Source organism: Bicyclus anynana, chromosome 1 (genome assembly GCF_947172395.1).
Source record: "Bicyclus anynana chromosome 1, ilBicAnyn1.1, whole genome shotgun sequence".
Lineage (NCBI taxonomy): Eukaryota > Metazoa > Arthropoda > Insecta > Lepidoptera > Nymphalidae > Bicyclus > Bicyclus anynana.
Genome location: NC_069083.1, coordinates 1,934,585 through 1,948,181, shown reverse-complemented (window position 1 = coordinate 1,948,181; position 13,597 = coordinate 1,934,585). Strand labels below are relative to the sequence as shown.

General features: G+C 35.7%; 1 long non-coding RNA gene across 1 annotated transcript in view; it reads right to left on the bottom strand.

The window, feature by feature from the left end:
* Positions 1–3,740: 3,740 nt before the first annotated feature.
* The window catches only part of LOC112044386 (uncharacterized), a 29,863-nt gene continuing 20,006 nt past the window's right edge, over positions 3,741–13,597 (bottom strand). The window contains exons 3-4 of the long non-coding RNA XR_008250818.1: positions 4,090–4,160; positions 3,741–3,789 (exon numbers count right to left, since the gene is read on the bottom strand). This is a non-coding gene — a long non-coding RNA (uncharacterized LOC112044386). The remainder of the gene's footprint in view (positions 3,790–4,089; positions 4,161–13,597) is intronic.

The window sequence follows — 13,597 nt, the reverse complement described above, 5'->3', positions numbered from 1 at the left end:
TTTGTTACTCTTTATCGCCGCTACTAGTGAACCGATTCGGATTCGGCGGATTTGGAATGGAAATAGATTTTACTCTGGATAAAAATATAAGCTACTTTTTACCCCGGAAAAATCCATAGTTCCCGCGGGATTTGCGAAAAACTGAATTCCACGCAGACAAAGTCGCGGGCGTCCTCTAGTTTTCTCATATTCTTTTTATAAATAACAAAAGCGGAACGCTATATCCACCATTTGGTCACAAATCCTTGTTAACGTTCGTACATTATTCTCGTATTTTTCTAAAAGTTTTTCATCATACATTGTAAAAGCGTTGCATTTTTATGGTTAACCTAAATAAAATAGATATTTTTTCACAACCTTTAACCAAAGTTAAATTTTAAAAGACTAATTAAAAGAAATTATCTAATTTTGTAGAGAAGTTAATTAATCTGAAAATAACAATACCTTACCTGCACATTATATTTTATCATGTCCCTATTATATTTTATCATGTCACCAATTTCCGAGGTCTCAAAATATACACATATACCTAATTTTGCTTTTAACTTATAAATAGTTATATAAGACTAGCACAAACAATACATTACATACATAAGGAACAAAAATCCTTAGTATATTAACAACTAGCTGACGCCGCGCGGTTTCACCCACTTGGTTCCCGTTCCCATTGGAATACGGGGATAATATATAGTCTTCCTCGATAAATAGGCTATCTAACACTGAAATAATTTTTCAAATCGGACCAGTCTAGTTCTTGAGATCAGTATAGTTCAATCAAACAAACAAACTCTTCAGCTTTATAATATTAGTATAGAAGTATAGATTTATATAGACTTCGTTATTGATAGAAATTGGGAGGTCATCAAAAATTGTTACTAACCAGCTATTTATTATTTGGTTGCCTAATTTATAATTATATAATTTAACAGCTACATTGTCCTATAAATATAGTAGTATTCCGGTCTTCCGCTCAGTTATTTTTTTGTGCCACTGAAAATTAATTTTCGTATGAAAAAAGTTAAAATGATAAAATTTATTGATAAAATATATTAATTTTGGTCGATTATAAAAATGTTCCCCGGATCCTGAACAATTATTATTTGTTTTTACTTTTAATACATTTGTATATGTTGAAAACTGCCGTTCTGAACGCAAAAGCGGTATCTCAGTGATCGAACCATTGGTGATGAGTCTGGCACCGTCCGTTGAGCTATTGAGGCAATTTATTTTCAAGAGTTTATTTCTTTGAGCGCGCTAATCTCAGGAACCACTGATCCGATTTGAACAATTATTTCAGTGTTAGATAGCTCATATATCGAGGAAGGCTTTAGGCTATATACTTATATTATGCCTGTATTTCTACGGGAACCGAAACCATGCGGGTGAAACCGCGCGGCGTCAGCTAGTCGTTTATATAATAATTAACACTATATTAAAACTTTCATATAAACTTGCGTTTAATCCAACGACATTATATTGTACCTACGGTATTAAAACATGTCTAATTGAAACAACTTGACGTCACAAAATTGCTTGCAAACTAAGACTACTTGAAATAGTATAAGTCAGGAATCAGTCGGGATGATGGCCAGATGGATTGACGCTGGTTCCCTGGGAAATGGGCGGGCCCTAATGTAGGACGCTGCATGCGTCGACACATTAGCACAGTGTCATATCAGGGAGACAGAATCAAGGCGCAGCAAAAAAAGCTGAAACCGGTAAGTGGCTCAAGTATGCCTCTATGACAGAGTTACATATTTGTACCTTTGGCCATGGAGTCACGGTGCCAAAAAAAAACCGAAAAAAGGAAGAAAAAAGTATAAATTGAATTTGGTTATGGTTTCGGTATTTATTCACTCCCACATCGCTAAGCGCTGCAAACGAAGAGAGATAACGCCCTTAGAGAGTCGTTCCGCCCACCTACTCTGCTTCTGCCTTCGGGCCCCATCAGGCGATGCTTCTGCGCTCGCCCAAACCCCCCGGTGACGCCGCTGAGGTCCCATAGGGAGCCTACGGCACTTACACAATCAGAACAAAAGCTATAAACTAATGTGTTGGTAGAACTACCTTTAAACTACACTTGACTCGCGTCACGGATGTCTGTATGTATAATAAGAATTTCAATGAACGCCACCCGCAATTTGTATGAATAATCAATTTAATGAATTTCCTACAGTACAGTAAATCACAGATACATAATATAATATCTATACAATTCTGCAAATAGAATAGTTCTGCGAACAAAATGAATAAGGAAGTGATAATTGAGTTAAACGTTGAGTCACTTGAGTGGGTTCAGAGGTACTGTGGTTGAAGAAATCATAGTTTTCCAAGTCAATTAGTCTCAAAGTAAACCCGGATGTAAATTGTCAATGAAAATGATTCAATAAACCGACTTCAAAAGGAAAACCAACGGTAAAACTCTAACATTCGCGCGAAAATCTACGTATACATTGTACGTAGTGTATATTTGTTTGAGGTGCTTACTGTCAACATAATTAGATATACTTTTTTAAGAAATTAAATATCACGTGTCTCAAACGGTGAAGGAAAACATCGTGAGGAAACCTGCACACCGGAGAATTTCTTAATTCTCTACGTGTGTGAAGTCTGCCAATCCGCATTGGGCCAGCGTGGTGGACTATTGGCCTAACCCCTCTCATTCTGAGAGGAGACTCGAGCTCAGCAGTGAGCCGTATATGGGTTGATAACGACGACGACCTAGTAGTACTTGAAAATAGTCTTATTGATATTTATGACAAATACACGTTTTCAAAAACAAATTAAAACAATGGGAAATCCGGAAAATCTGATTCAAATTAGAATCAAAATATGTTGTATTTCAATCATGTTAATATTTTAAAATATTTATTGTGTAGGTATTTCTTAGAAAACGAAATAGGTATTTTCTACAACAGTAATATCCCGTAAGTTTTAAAAGGACTTGCATAATGACTTACATAATGTTGATATATGTTCCTAATGCATTCTGTGGGCCTAGTGGCAGTTTGATACTATTACTATCGCGTTAACGTAAACTCGAATTTCCAAGGAATTGAAACAGCGTTATCTAGTGGCACTACTGCACAAATGTTTCAATTCCATATAAATTTACGTTTACGTCAACGCGATAGTAACAGTATGAAAATATTGAAAACTCCCACTAGGCACACTGATATCAAAAAAGCTTAAAAACATATAAAAACAAAAAAAAAACTTATACTAAACAAATAAGCGATAAATAACATCAAACTCGTAAGTTTGAAGGCTGTGGATTAACGTTTTTTGAAGTCGGTTAAAAAGTCACGGAAACAATATTTTTCATTATACTTTACATAACTTGTCACTCCCACAAACGTGACGAATCTAAAGAACTTTTATGATATTACGTTAAAACCCTCATACAGACAATAAGTTAGTAAAAGTACTTAGATTAAACAATGTATCCCGAATTTCAGTTCGTATCATATCTGGCATCTTCATATCGTCGATACAGACGGCCCTTAACTCCGGTAACCTAGCTTTATGATGTCTGAGTACTCATACAGCTAGATAACCAAAGATAAATAACCTGTCTTTCTTCTGTATTCACTCTCTTCAAATATTCTTCATTTAAATATTCTTCAAAATTCTTTCTTCAATGGAACAATGGCATTAGGTATACACTATTTTAAATTTAGAAACGGTGTCTTCTGTAATTCGCGCTCCATTTTTAAATTTATTGTTGTGATTGGTTAGTCGTAAACGTTTGAAGTTATCTCTTCATTTTTCAAATAGGCTGTTATTATGCTGAAATACATAAAGTACAAAAATTGGAATTAGCTACATTGTTTATTGCTTAAAACTAGCCGGACCATTTTTAAGGTCTTACATTTGTTGAATTTTGAAATTATTAATCAAAGTTTAGTTTAGTTTAGTATGTGTGAGAAAAAACATTTCCTTGCACATAATGGTACTACATTTTCGTTGGTTGACAAGAAACCGTTTAGCGAGCAAATCATAAAATACTTTCACTTAATTAAAAATTGCTTTGTCTTGAAGTTTTATAAACTGCGTGTTTATATAATACCTACATTTTTATTATATTACCTTAGAGCTTTATTTAATTTCCGTAACTTGCCCGTTCCGCTCGCTCTGTGGCTCGTAGCACGGAGTTCATCCTGAAATTGAGAATAAAAATGATTTAATATCACTGTATAATTTAAATTCCTTCATCCATTTAAGTTATATTTATATTATAACTCGAGATTTCATATACGCGAATAAAGACTGGTAATAAAAAGTTAGTTTTCTAATTAACTGTTCTAAGGCCATGACTCCGTCCGCAATTAGACCTCCTTAATGCCGTCCTATCGCAAAATCCGTTCTTTACGGACATCTAACTATAAGCTACTTCCCTGCCAAATTTCATCTTTATACGTCAAGCAGTTTCCAAGACTTCGCGGAGAATCACCTTTCGCATTTATATATAATAAGATATAGATAAAGAAATAATGCTAGATAAGAAAGAATAAAACCTAAAAACAGAGCTTGCCCGGAAGCGAAATATCATCATTAACATAAACCAAAGGACTATTTTAATTGACAAAATGCAAACGTAATGATTATGGGCTAAACTACATAAATTTGCACGGCATCTGGACGTCTGTCTTCCAAACCCCAGCAACAGCGCATCACTAGTGTGCGAACAATTTCATATAGGTATTATAACAGTTAACTTGATTAAAAGCGCGCAGCGCGTCGCTACGATATGGATAAAAAGCGCAAACGAGATGCTGAATTATGACTTTCACGTGAGTGAAAAGCACGGAGCGATTGACGCGCGACGCAAATTTTATGACGTGAGCGCCAAAACCATTTTTACCTAATTGCAAGTAAATTAAACAACATAACGAAAAACAAAATGGCCAAGTTCTAGATATATACCTAATTTTCTATAGAAAACAAAAATTTAAGAAAATAAGTTTGCTTTTCCTGAGATTGAAAGCAAAATGTGAGCAAAACATGTATTTTTCAAAAAAAATAAACTATCGAGAAAAGTTTTACAAATTGTGTAATTTGTATAGTCATAACGAGGCTAACACTTTGAAATATCATTTGCCCAAATATCAGGCTCCTAACTTTTCCAGAATCTGAGATCCAGAACCATTTGTAACCACCAAATTACATATTGCACACTCTTAAAAATACCTTTTAAACCGAATGAACTGAACGTGTCCATAATGCATCACTGCTACTTAACAATTCTCAGTAAATTGTTAAAGTGAACGCAGCCATCATCTGACATTTGGAACGCTCGTGTCATGTGTCACTGTCAAATGTGCTGTCTATTGCTTTTTCTCTCACTTCTGCCATTGCATCGGACGGGTTCTAATATAATCCAAATCGCATCTTTGTTTTACTTATACTTTACTAATCATAATTCCGCTGATTAAAGTGTTTATTAATACATCTTTTGTATTCATTTCACAAATAGTTCTCATTAGGTCATGGGCCCAGACGCCCGATTAGTATAGAATACGTAAAAGTCTTAAAAAACGTTTCACCACGCGGATGCATTTGGATTAGATCGGTGTTAAAATATCGATCAAAAATGGCCGTCGCAGGCGCACACGGTTTCGCCCCAATTGAAAGATTATCTGGGCGCGACAATTATGGCACGTGGAGTTTTGCCGTAAAAACATATTTGGAGCACGAAAATCTTTGGAAGTGCATCGACGTGGCGCCGGATGCAACGCTTACGAAGGAGGAAGACATAAAGGCAAGATCTAAAATCGTCCTTCTTGTGGAACCAATGAATTATATTCACATACAGGAAGCAAAGAGTGCGAAGGAGGTATGGGATAACTTAAGAAGGGCTTTTGACGACTCAGGCCTGTTGAGAAAGGTAGGTCTCTTGCGTGAGCTAATCACGACAGACTTGGAGAGTTGTGGTAGCATAGAAAGTTACGTTAATAAAATAATCACATGTGCACACAAGCTCCGTAACATTAAATTCATCGTAGATGATGAGTGGCTCGGAACACTTTTGTTGGCCGGGCTACCAGAATCATACAAACCTATGATTATGGCGATGGAAAGCTCAGGTGTGGCTATCACTGCTGATCTGGTAAAAACGAAAATTTTACAGGATGTAAAGGCTCCAGACAACTCATCAGTTTTTTTCTCAAACTTTCACAAAAGCAAGGCAAAGAGCAAATGTTCAGGTTCCAAAGCGAACAATAAAGGTCCCCGCTGCTTTCGGTGTAATAAATATAATCACATAGCCAAATATTGTACATCTAACAGCTCAAATCAAAAGAATAAGTCAGAAATTAACAATACTTCTTCTTCCAGCTATGTTGCAGCGTTTCCAGCCTCGCCTGGGTTGGAAAATGGATGCTGGTACATTGATTCAGGAGCTGCGATGCACATGACAAACAAGAGAGAATGGCTATATGACTTTGGACCTGCTTCGGTAACAAACATTAAGGTAGCAGATAATAAAATATTAACAGTAAAAGGCTCTGGTAAAGTAAATATAGAAACATATAATAGTGAGAATAAAGAGAAAATAGGTACTATACAGGTCAAAAATGTTCTGTATGTGCCAGAATTAGCTGTCAATTTACTGTCAGTTCGTCAGATAACACAGAATAACTGTCAAGTGAAGTTTACAAAGGATTGTTGCAAAGTATATAAAGATTCTAAATTAATTCTCACAGGATATACAAGGAACAATTTGTATGTAGTTCATAATGAAACCTTTGCTTTATTGTCTACATTACATTTATGGCATCAAAGGATGGGTCATCTAAATTATAATGATCTTCAGAAACTTAACGAGTCCACAGATGGAGCAGATATAGAGTCGAGTAAGGACAATGTGGTATGTAACACATGTCTGAAAGGCAAACAAACAAGGCAGCCTTTCAAGAACACTGGTACAAGAGCTTCCGCCCTCTTGGAGTTGATACATTCAGATGTATGCGGACCTATGGAGGAAAAGTCTCTCGGAGGTGCCAGATATTATGTCACATTTCTCGACGATTATTCTAGAAAGGTATTTGTTTACTTTATACACTCTAAATCTCAAGTACTCGAAAAGTTTAAAGAATTTAAGAACTTTGTAGAAAATCAATTAAATGCAAAAATTAAAACACTAAGATGTGATAATGGCAAAGAATATGTTAATGAGGCATTTGATAATTTTTGTAGAAATTCAGGTATTAAACGTCAGTTGACAATACCCTATACTCCTGAACAGAACGGTATGAGCGAGAGGATGAATCGAACATTAGTAGAACGTTCTAAGTGTATGCTTATGAATTCCAGCTTACCTAAGATGTTTTGGGCCGAGGCGGTAGCTACAGCTGCATATATAATCAACAGAAGTCCTACAAAGTCCTTACAGTTTAAAACGCCTGAAGAGGTATGGACTGGCATCAAACCTAATATCAGCAATATGAAAGTGTTTGGTTGTAAAGCTATGATGCATGTCCCAAAAGAGAAGAGATTGAAATGGGACAGTAAGTCAAAAGAACTTATTTTTGTTGGTTATTGCCCGGAATCTAAAGGTTACAGATTGTTTGATAAAGCTGAAGGAAAAATCATGAGGAGTAGAGATGTTGTGTTCATAGAGGAGAGTGTGAACAAAGATTTTATTCTGGTACCACTTACAGAATCTCAAGACAGCGAATGTTTAAAGAATTTAGATGACACCACAAACAGCTCAGAAAGCTTTAATGATACATTGGAGACTGTCAATCCAAATGATGAAGATTATGTCCCGGAGCATTCCATTACTATAAGTGAGACACCTGTGTGCAGTAAGAATTTAAGACCAAGAAGACGCAAAGTAATGCCTACCTTTCTCTGTCAGAATGAAGATATGAGCTCGTCAATTGAGTCTGACCCTGAAACTCTAGAGCAAGCGTTGCAGTGTGAAAATTCACAGAAATGGATTGACGCCATGGATGATGAATACAAGTCATTATTGGAAAATAATACATGGACTCTCTCGGAACTCCCTCCTGAGAAGGTTGCTATACCGTGCAAGTGGGTGTTTAAAACTAAAATAGATTCAAATGGAAAAGTTTCTAGATACAAAGCTAGATTGGTTATAAAAGGATATCAGCAGAGGCAATATATTGATTACAATGAGGTATATGCACCAGTTGTGAGATTAACTTCTATAAGATACCTATTTGCAATTGCAACTAAACATCAGCTCAAGATAGAACAGCTGGACGCTGTTACAGCATTTTTACAGGGTGACATAGATGTTGAACTATATATGTCCCAACCAGCCAGATATGAAGATGGGACTAAAAATGTTTGTAAATTAAACAAATCTATCTATGGTTTGAAACAAGCCAGTAGAACATGGAATTTGAAGCTGGACAACTTTTTGAATAATATTGGATTCTCAAAGTCAAGGATAGACCCTTGTGTTTATTATAAACATGGAAACACAAATATTATGTTTATAACAGTTTATGTGGATGATATCTTGCTATTCTATAACTGTTCAGAGTCTGCAAACAAAATAAAATTTGAAATGAAGAATAACTTCAAAATGAAGGAGCTTGGAATTGCTTATTGCTATATTGGATTATGTATTACATATAGTACTGAAGGAATAGCTATAGATCAAACAAATTACATAGAGAGTACATTGAAACGTTTTGGCATGGAACAATGTAACTCTGTTGGAACCCCAATGGAACCAAATATAAAGTTTTCAACTTCTGAAAAAATGGAAAACATACCTTACCAAGAAGCTACGGGCTGTTTACTATATATTTCACAGGGAACTCGTCCAGATATATGTTATGCTGTACATACACTGTGTCGTTATAACAATTCACCTACTGCAGAGCATTGGAATGCTATTAAGAGGTTATTTCGATACTTACAAGGTACTAAGAACCTCCAGCTCTGTTATAGAAGGAATATCAATGAAGATATTACAGGTTTTTCCGACTCTGATTGGGCATCGTGTTCAGAAGACAGGAAGTCATGTACTGGATATATTTTCAAATTTCAGGGTGCTGCCATATCATGGAACTCAAAAAGGCAACATACTGTTGCCTTATCCACCACTGAAGCAGAGTATATGGCACTCGCAGCAGCTGCTCAGGAAGCTATGTGGCTAAAGCAGCTACATACTGAGTTTTGGCCTTGTGTAAAGGCTACATCTATAAATATGTTCTGTGATAATCAAAGTGCAATTAAACTTACAGGTACTTTTAACTATCATGCTAGAAGTAAACATATTGATGTCCGCCATCACTTCCTACGAGACAAAGTTCAATGTGGTGACATCGAGCTATCATATGTGGGCACTGATTCGATGATAGCGGACTGCCTGACCAAAGCCCTGCCGAAGCCGAAGCACCAGATGTTCCTGGAAGCCATGGGACTGCGTTCAAGGGAGGATGTTAAAGTGAACGCAGCCATCATCTGACATTTGGAACGCTCGTGTCATGTGTCACTGTCAAATGTGCTGTCTATTGCTTTTTCTCTCACTTCTGCCATTGCATCGGACGGGTTCTAATATAATCCAAATCGCATCTTTGTTTTACTTATACTTTACTAATCATAATTCCGCTGATTAAAGTGTTTATTAATACATCTTTTGTATTAATTTCACAAATAGTTCTCATTATAAATAAATCTCATTTAAATTAACAAATACATTTTAAAGAAACTTAGAAATTCCCTTCGAAGCGAAATACGATCATTTGCATTACCCAAAGGGCTTTCTTTCAAGCACTAAATCGACAAGATCTACGAAGAGAAAATTAGCTTTGAAAGGGTACTTCTTACGGAATTGTAATCCCTGAGGAATGTGATTTTAAAATTAAAGTGAACTGAAAATAGCCAAATTTCCTTCTATTAATCACATAGACCTTACTCATAAATAATCTCTTGATGAAATAAAATTGAATACTTTCTACGCAAACTCAATAATCAGTATAGGGCTTCTTCGCCTACCGTTTGACTTATTGCAGACATGATTTATAAAAGCTAATATTAAAAATATTTTCCTATCTAATAGGCAAAAAATCCACCTGAATTTTCTATGTTTGGTCAAAATTATATTTATTAACTTTTCAAACAGTATTTGTTTCAATTTAATACGACTCAAACGGCTCTTACAATAATAAAATTATTCAAATTTTAAAATACATAAACTTATAAATTTATTTAAAATACAGCCACAAATATCGCAAACAATTACTGTAAAAAGCTTTTAAGCTTTATAATAATAGTATAGACAACTAACTCGACTTTCTTTTGTAAACTTTCTATATATAGATTTACATAAAATTGCAGGCAAGTTGTCAGGCTCTTTTAACACGTTCGCTGCAGTACGAGGTCAATTAACCTCGTACCACACCACAAAGTTTTAGTGCGAGGTCAAAAAACCTTGCATTGCACGGCACGAGGTCAAAAAACCTCGTATTGCATGGCACAAGGTCAATTAACCTCGTACCACACCACAGAAAGTTTTAGTACGAGGTCATAAAACCTCGTATTGTATTGGTAAATTACTGAAAAATTTGTGCCGCAGCAAACGTGTTAACACGTTCGCTGCAGTACGAGGTCAATTGACCGCGTACACTTAGCGCCTTCAACAGTTACGAGGGTACTGCACCACAAAGTTTTAGTATGAGGTCAAAAAACCTCGTACCGCACCAGAGGAAAGTACAGAAAAATCACTGCCGCAGCGAACGTGTTAAAAAATTACAAATTTAATTCATTATTTAATCGCTGTGGAAAAATGCCGGTTTATCTATACATTTTTAATCGAGTATCTACAAGTACACCTACACGATTTTTTGTTTACAACACGTGGAACGAGTTTTTATGATAATGTGCACTATAAAAAACCCAATAGATCGATCAGACGATCAAAAGAACCTTAATGAAATAAAAAAAGGAAATGTCATAGTGACAAAAAACTACTTTTGATTCTTTTTTTTTCACGAAGTCGAGTTAGCGCTTGACTGCGATCTTACCAGATTATTGAAATTTTACGATTTAATCTTACTACTTCATTGATCTTATATGTATATTTTTAGCCGCAGAGCATGGAGTCCCAGATTCGAATCCTGCTTCAAGTAAAAAAAGTCTAACATTTTATTCTGACCATAATATCATTTAGGCTGCTTAAGAAATACAAATAAATTATCAATCCAATACGTTTGATCAGAGTTCCAGGTTCCTATATTTTCTCGTGTTTTGTTTAAATTTCTAACATACAAAAACTTACTCTTGTTTTGATTGTAAATAAAATTACAATTTAAAAAGAAGTCTGAAATTAGGATGCTTTAAATTTTTTCTCGAGTTTTCTAATAGATAAACTTAATAATACATATTAACGTTTCAAAAGTTAATTGATTTATTTAAAAGTTATTATAAAATGATTTATGATTTTTAATAATGGGTACATACCTTTATAATAAATACGTCATAAATAAAACCCGAGTAAAAAGGAAACCGTCACCTATTTATTAACAAAATATTTAATAGCTAATTTAACAAAATATTTATTTTGTTTAAGTGATGATCTAAGATGGAAGCGGACTAACTTGTTAGGAGTCGGATGAAAATCCACGCCCTCTTTCGGTATCTACACTATGGTCTAAGTCTACACTACATCGTATCGGTTCGCTAAATCGCTTGGCGGCACGTCTTTGCCGGTAATGGTAACTAGCCACGGCCGAAGCCTCCCACCAGCCAAAATCAAACCCATGGCTCACCAAAGCGGAGAGGTCAAACAAGTTCCTCAAATAAGTCATCGAGCCCCCCCAAGGTGTTAAGCGGGGGTAAATGAGTTGTGTAAAGTGTAAAGATTGGGGCCAGTTTCGCGGAATCGTTTTGGTTGAGTTAATACATTCTGTAGTACGTGAGACCTACAGCGTAAACGAAACCTACTTTGATTTGAGTCACTGATATACAAAGATTTTATACTATAGACTAGCTGGTTATAGCCTTGCGTGCGGTTACACGCGCGTGGTTCTCGTTCCCATAGGAATACGGGGATAATATATAACCTATAGCCTTCCTCGATAAATAGGCTATCTAACACTGAAAGAATTTTTCAAATCCGACCAGTAGTTCCTGAGATTAACGCATTCAATCAAACAAACTCTTCAGCTTTATAATATTAATACAGATATGTCACTAGCGAGTCTAGTTAGTTTTTCACAAATGCCTCATGATACAATGAATTTTACCGGGATGAAAAACCTAGTAGCCTATGTGTTAATAATTCAGAGTAAAATCTATTTCCAGCCAAATCGGTTCAGTAGTTGTGGCGTTAAATCAAATATCCAAACAAACCTCGCATACAACTGATTTTTCTACCGCAAATTTAAAAATCCGTATGATTACAATGCGTCCGATACGTACTATGCGGATAAGTGGACGCCTACCATTAAACTTATTAGTTTTGCGGCACCCAAAGTAAAAGTCAATGTATTTCTAGCCTTCGCGAGACCAGACGAAGCCAATGACCAGAAACAGCCTTGCTTGGTACACTAACGTACATAACTGCGACATTCACGCCTGTACTAAACTATTTATAAGATATCTAGGTAGCAAGAATTAAACTATCAGTGAATACGAACTATGGAGTGTCAAAATAAACGTTAATGTTTCATTTAAAAATCCTCCTTGCAGGAATATTCTCTTGATTCAGAACCCCGAATCGCTTCGAAACAAATCTGCCTTATTCCAATAAATAAATAAATACACTTCAGTTTGGCAAGATTGGCTAACGCTTTGGTGTGCCTATTTTAAAACGGTCTTGGTTAAAAGTTTACTACTCAGTCTTGATTCGTAGAAACGAGTTCGTTGACCTTTTGTGTCTCAATAAATTAATGATTGTGAGATACATAAATGCTCAAATGACAAAGATACATAGGTTTATGAATGACTAAGGAACCCCAATTTTATTAGTTTTGTTTTGTTTAATAGTTCTTATGGTCCTCTCAATTACATTATCAGACTAATCCGGCTGTACAATATTTGTCACATAAGTTAAAGAACGTAAAGAAGTGGTTTTAAATTGAGTCTCGCAAGATATGACCCGCACGTACTAAACAGGGCAAATCAAATAAAAGTATGTAATAATAAGGTAGACACGTCAATAGCGCACGTACAGGGGTACCAACGAAACCCTAATAAAAATCAAACAAATAAACATTTAAAGCCGTAATCGAATTTGTCCTATTTGCTGAAAAAAAGGACCAAATTACAGGTGGAGCCCCGAAAGCAATTTCACGAACATCTCACCCGATACCTATTTACCGAGCGGAGCAGTGTTCGTACTCCGTTCACATCACGTCGGCGCAAGGCAATTCCGAGGGACGACAAAAACACCTTATTCAAGCAATGCACGCAACCGTGCATACCAATAGACTGAACGTCTACAATCGAATTTAAATTGTGCCTATTCGGTACGCAGACTTGCGACAGCGTTGCGACAAAATGTTGTTGTGAAACGTCATGGTACGTTATTAATAGTTTTAAAGCAGTTTGTCGCTAAAGCGTAGATGTGTTTATATATGAAGAATATGGTTGCTGCTGGGAAAATTATAACCAA